This window comes from Saccoglossus kowalevskii, chromosome 20, assembly GCF_978046115.1.
Source record: "Saccoglossus kowalevskii chromosome 20, keSacKowa6.1, whole genome shotgun sequence".
NCBI classification, from domain to species: domain Eukaryota; kingdom Metazoa; phylum Hemichordata; class Enteropneusta; family Harrimaniidae; genus Saccoglossus; species Saccoglossus kowalevskii.
Window position 1 is genome coordinate 16,501,122 of NC_140660.1, and position 6,860 is coordinate 16,507,981.

Consider the following 6,860-nt stretch of genomic DNA (forward strand, 5'->3'; position numbering starts at 1 on the left):
TAGGCAGTTCCAAGGTATAACGCAAGAGTTACCTGTGTATAAAGACCACCTGCCTATAGTGACCAGTTTTTGTCATTTCCAAGCTATAATGCATGAGTTACCTGTGTATAAAGACCACCTGCCTATAGTGACCACTTTTAGGCAGTTCCAAGGTATAACGCAAGAGTTACCTGTGTATAAAGACCACCTGCCTATAGTGACCACTTTTAGGCAGTTTCAAGGTATAATGCATGGGGGTTCCCTGTGTATAAAGACCACCTGCCTATAGTGACAACTTTAAGGCAGTTCCAAGGTATAATGCATGAGTTACCTGTGTATAAAGACCACCTGCCTATAGTGACCACTTTTAGGCAGTTTCAAGGTATAATGCATGGGGGTTCCCTGTGTATAAAGACCACCTGCCTATAGTGACAACTTTAAGGCAGTTCCAAGGTATAAAGACCACCTGCCTATAGTGACCATTTTAAGGCAGTTCTAAGGTATAATGCATGAGTTACCTGTGTATAAAGACCACCTGCCTATAGTGACCACTTTTAGGCAGTTTCAAGGTATAATGCATGGGGGTTCCCTGTGTATAAAAACCACCTGCCTATAGTGAAAACTTTAAGGCAGTTCCAAGGTATAAAGACCACCTGCCTATAGTGACCATTTTAAGGCAGTTCTAAGGTATAATGCATGAGTTACCTGTGTATAAAGATCACCTGCCTATAGTGACTACTTTTTGGCAGTTCCAAGGTATAATGCATGAATTACCTTGTATAAAGATCACCTGCCTATAGTGACCACTTTTTGGCAGTTCCAAGGAATAATGCATGAATTACCTGTGTATAAAGATCACCTGCCTATAGTGACCACTTTTAGGCAGTTCCAAGGTATAATGCATGAATTACCTGTGTATAAACATCACCTGCCTATAGTGACCACTTTTAGGCAGTTCCAAGGTATAATGCATGAGTTACCTGTGTATAAAGATCACCTGCCTATAGTAACCACTTTTAGGCAGTTCCAAGGTATAATGCACGAGTTACCTGTGTATGAAGACCACCTGCCTATTGTGACCACTTTTAGGCAGTTCCAAGGTATAATGAATGAACTACCTGTGTATGAAGACCACCTGCCCATAGTGACCACTTTTAGGCAGTTCCAAGGTATAATGCATGAGTTACCTGTGTATAAAGACCACCTGCCTATAGTGACCACTTTTAGGCAGTTCCAAGGTATAATGAATGAACTACCTGTGTATGAAGACCACCTGCCCATAGTGACCACTTTTAGGCAGTTCCAAGGTATAATGCATGAGTTACCTGTGTATAAAGACCACCTGCCTATAGTGACCACTTTAGGCAGTTCCAAGGCATAATGCATCCTTTATGCATCCTGTCACCAATATTTTTTCTGGATTCACAAAATGGTATTTTGAGCATTTTGTTTACAACATAATTTCTAATTTCCTAAATTCAAACATCTCATTATTTTCTGTCAATGTGAATTGTACAAGTTGGGGATCTATGAAAAAATTATCTAATGTCCTTATTGAGACCACATTTATATGAAGACCATTTTAATAAGACTAGTTTAATACATGTGTTTGACTTTACAACCTAAAATTACAGATTTGACTTCCTTCACATTAAAGCCCTGAGTACAAGGCATTGTCAGAGAGGGCGCTATTTACATTCCATCATCAGCTGTCTGTAGTAAAATGAGGTGGAAGTGCAGCAAGTTAATGCACACATTACATTAATTCTGTCTTGCACATTCACCTCATTCTACTATTGCAGGATCTATGGTGGCATTTGAGTGGGCAGCCAATGACTGAAAGTAAATAATGTCTATTTTACCTTACTAGCTAGAGATTCGGTTCCTTTTGAAAGGTCATCCAATAAAGTGCCTTCTTTGCTTGGTTTAATAAAACTCTTGTTCACTTTATATGAATATTCTTGTGTCTAAAAATAAATAATACATATCGTTAAAGGGACACATTCAGGAGAAATTAATTCAACCACAAATAAATTATAACAAGTCATTGAAAATGACTCAGTCCCCTTTAAGTTTTCTTTGTGCTTGTCATATTAAAGCGGAGGGGTTGACGCGAGCGTGTCCTTGAAACTTGAGTTCCAAGTGGCGTATACAAAAGATTGTTTATTTACATCAAAACACGTGTTTCGTGTCATAGTAATATGGCCAAAATAAAAACAGCCATTATTCAGCCATCTTTGATCTGATTATGAAACACACTGATATGTATGATGCATGTGCCAAATACGAATGAAAATGGTACATAAATTGTGGAAATATAGTAGTAAGACCAAAAAGTCAGATGGCTGTCAATCGGCTATCCTTTGAAACAAATTGTCATGGACATGCATCCTAACATGTATAAAGTACCGCATAAAAAAACAAAAACAAGATGCCTGCCAGTCGACCATCTTTGATCCAATTGCGAAATAAATCGTCATGGACATGTATAATCTATGTACCAAGTTTGAATGACAACTGACAAAGCATGTCCAAAATACAACACTCAGCAGATGGGTTGTCATGTTTTGTTGCATCAAATTAGAAATCTAATTTTATGAAAGAAGCTTGCAATATTACACATTGCATATGATAGAGGGTCAAACGATTGACCAATGAAAAACATGCATTGACACATCAGGTCATTGGATACGTCCAAATATGGTACTGATATCAATAATTATTATCGCCAAATATCTGTAGTAGTGTTTATGCTGTGGGTAAATTGATTTCAATAAGTTAACTGCATTGTGGGTAATTCCATATTAATACTATCCAATTTGTAACTATATTTTTGTGCAGTTTTCACTCCAGCTATGTCATGTTCAGTATGGTCAGGTTCCATGTGACATACAATATATGTAAAATATATTTAAATAAAAAATTATATATTCTTAAAAATAAATTATAACTAAAAATAATTAAATAAAAAGTGAAAAGACACAATCTTGTTTGAACCTTTGAATACTAGTACCAAAGTCACCTTTTATCATTTTCACAAAATAAACCTGCATAATTATTTCCGTATTTTTTGAAAACGTTTTGATGAAGTCAGTTAAAAATTACTTGTATATCCATTTGGCTAACAGATTATAGAAAAAAAAAATAGGAAATTTTTTTATAAATTCACAAAAAGTTGCACCAACATTGGAATGGGAAGACTTTTGGAATTCAAAGGTTTAATAAGAATAGACAATTGTGGCGTTCACGTTAGAGATCTATGCACGTGCCGAGACTCTTGGTTGAGTCGGCACATATCGAAACTTGTGTGTGAACGGTCAGGACCGTGTCGGCATGTGCCGAAAAAAACTTGATCTCGGTCCTGATAGATGCTTGGGGCCGAAACTCGCTGCCTGAACGCTCGGCGCGAGCCAAAATCATGCCCTCACTCCTAAGTGGGTCCTGAATAACGTGAACGCAACTGTTGTAATTCCTCTGCAAACACAAAGGATTACAAATTTTGGCACGTGTTGAGATCCTGTAACGTAAACGTAGTGAATATTTGGCGTTCTCAAGTTGGTATTGAAATTGTTTAATTTTTAATAATTCAAATTTCTAGTACCTGAGATAATCAGTGATGTGTTTTCAACCCCAAAGAAGTTTCCTGCCTTTGCATAATTATGGCAAAAACAGTTTCTAAATATATATGCCAATATTTTAGTGTTTGTGTTTTTATTTGCTTGACTTCATTAATTTGTTATTTGAATCTACACTATTGACTTTTTGTAGTTTTTGTTTTTTTCTCCACAGTTATATTTTGAATATGAAGGTCATAATCCATAGTGGGTTAGTGTTACTTATGGAATATGGATATGTTTAGAATGCTTAGGAAAACATTGATCATTCAGAGTACATTTAAGGTGAGTTTTAATCACAAGAATTCAATGACTTATTTGTGACTGTTGATTAAAGTAAACAGTAGATGACACTAAGAGGCATTGCTTAATTTATAACCAATAATTTATAATCCAATAGTCTCTTTTAAAAGTAAATTTTGCATCATAAAATATTTTGTGATTTTTTCTCAAAAACTTCCTTGAATCAAGGTTACCCCGGTAGGCATGCATGGAGTTTAAAGAAATGTATCTCAGAATGGTAAATTTCACTAAAATAATTTTATTATTGAATTTATAAATAAATAAAAAAAAAATATTAAAATAAAGCTAGAGAAACACTGCACCCCAATCACTCTACAACTGGGACACCCATGTACCATAAAAATAAATTCAAAATTATGTTCACATATTATGTTAACGTAACACTTCATTTGTGACCAGACAGCACAAAAGAGTCACTGTGTTCTCTCTCTATTGGTCTATTATCTACACAAGTGATAGGATTTATCTCAATCATTTATATTTCATACTTGCAGGTATTGACAGAAGCACATGGCAAGACATGGTCTGAAGTCACATCACCAGCCACAAATCATATACCACATTGTGCATTCCAATTCTAGTTTGAAATTGAATCACTCTGTGTCTCAGTCAGCCTTTATAAAACCAGTAATTCATCCAGAGGTTCTTAAAGTTCTGGAGGCGTGTACTGAGACTTTGATGTTGTACATGGTATGGGTTATCACAGTGGAACACAGGATGACTGGGATGCAATGTTTTCACTAAAAAAGTATGTCCTATTTCACAGTACTATCCAGTATCTGTCTGTCTACTGTATGTTCAATGCTTCTACTTTGCCTGTGAGGTTAATAGAGGGGCAAGGTTCAGGTATAATCTGTCATTGTCATTGTGTCATTTTGTACAGTATGTATACCTGCAAGTAAGTTAAAGTTGTATTTTTGGCAACATTTTATTTGAAATCTTGTACATTATAAGTTATATGTGTACTGTAATAAATACAACAACTATGGTACACACAAGAGATCTACCTTCCAATAACTGAACATAAAGAGTAGTTTTGTGGTTCCAGTCATCATTAGATTTTCACCATCTTAGTGTCATAATTAAGTAAAATAATTCAATTAAGATGTGAATTAAGATGAGTCTAGGATGCGTAATAATCTTATGATTTTGTTTTCTTGTATAGCCATTGTGTTCCTTTCTTTCCAATTCATAGGGTGACTATTTTACTTACCACTGGGTTTAAAGCATAGAACATTATTTACTTCTAAAGTTAGTTGTGTTTAGCATTCACCCAAAGTAAAATTTTAATAGCAATGCATGATGGGATTTATTGTAGGAAAGACAAATAATAATGCCCCAAGTTTGATCAGTATAACTCACAAATGTCACAACTTTCCGATTTGATTTTTGGTCAAATTACTCAAAATTTTGCCAACATCTCAAGCAGCAAACTATTTAGAATGTGGAAAATTTCAAAGTTTTGTATATTCCTATTTTTCAGAGCATATCAAACAAATGACAAAGAGCAAATAAAAATGTGTTTTCATGGGAACAGACAGACTTTTAAATAGCCTGTCACAATTTCATTCATACTGAATTAAGTGTACATGTAGGTCTGATAAGAATCCATGGCATACAAACCAGAGGAATTTTTACTGAACTGAACTGATGCTATGTACATTGTAGATTTAAAGAGGTAAATTTTTATTTTATATCTTTATCAGGGAAGAAATAAATGCTCAGAGAGAAGAATTGTTTGAATGACGACAGAGAGAAAATGCAGTTAAGTCAGTGTAAGTATTTATAAATGGCATTACATGTATATATAATAACAATTATTGAAAGAGAAGACAGTTTTTGTTGTTGTATACTTGTATGGTTTATTTATACTATCAACATTCGGTGGGGAGGGGGGGGGGTCACATTAGCATCTGTTACTGTACACTCTGAGGGTGTATATTGAGAATTATTTGCGTGTTGAGACTGCTGAGTAAAATATTTGATTATTAAAAAAAAAATTATTATCCACAAGGATTTCATCTTGTTTTGAATTACTGAAGCCTGGAATGATTTGAACAGAAACAAATCTTTATGAATTGATACTCATGGAAACGTTATTCACAAAACATTACCAAAGGAAATTTAGACACACATTCAAATGAAAAGCCAAAATAATCACACTTGGATGTCCTGAAAAGCTTTGAAATTTGCACATTTATTATAATTTCCCACAATTCATATAAAATCAAATATTTGACATAGTAGTGCCAAGACCCTAATATGGTCTATGTATCATCTCAAAGGTACAACTTTAATAAAATATTTATGGATACATAATTTCTGTGACTCTCCAAAATAAAGTGCTTTGTTGTATATCCTTATTCCTTGTATCTTTCTCAGTGATATCTGCCACCAAGTCAATGAGGGCGCTGTGTTTACATAGGTTTTGGAAATACACCAAATCTTCCACCAGACAATGGCAATAATGAATTCTTAGATGGAGTATTATCTTCTTTGTCTTAAGTGAGTTTTAGCTCCTCTGTCATTGCAGATGACCCAGCAGAGCTGTTGGTATGGGGGTCTCGCCGGCGTTGTCCGACTTAAACGACTTCTTCTTCAAAAGTACTTGACTAACTACATTCATATTTGTACCAAAGGTACTTGGGGTCGTCCTCTGTTAGATTTGTTAAATTTCTGTCAAAATATGCAAATTTGGATTTTTAGTGAATATTTTTGTTATTTTTGGTGAAAGATGTTGTTTTCGACAACTAGTCTGAAAACCGTAAGTCCCAATGCTTTGATGTTTGCAGCAATGATACGTGGGGTGGTCCTCTGTCAGATTAGTTAAATTTGTGTCAAAATATGCAGATTTAGATTTTTAGTGAATATTTTTGTCATTTTTGGTGAAAAATTTTAGTTCATATTTGCAGCAATAATACATGGGGTGGTCCTCTGTCAGATTAGTTAAATTTGTGTCAAAAT

The 6,860-nt window shown here is 34.7% G+C and overlaps 1 long non-coding RNA gene across 1 annotated transcript; it reads left to right on the top strand.

Annotated features, from left to right (window-relative positions):
* The first annotated feature begins 3,772 nt into the window (after positions 1 to 3,772).
* LOC102806706 (uncharacterized) lies at positions 3,773 to 5,639 on the top strand. The gene is made up of 3 exons (XR_014927915.1): positions 3,773 to 3,878; positions 4,391 to 4,644; positions 5,603 to 5,639. It is a non-coding gene; the product is annotated as an uncharacterized LOC102806706 (long non-coding RNA).
* The last annotated feature ends 1,221 nt before the right edge of the window (positions 5,640 to 6,860 follow it).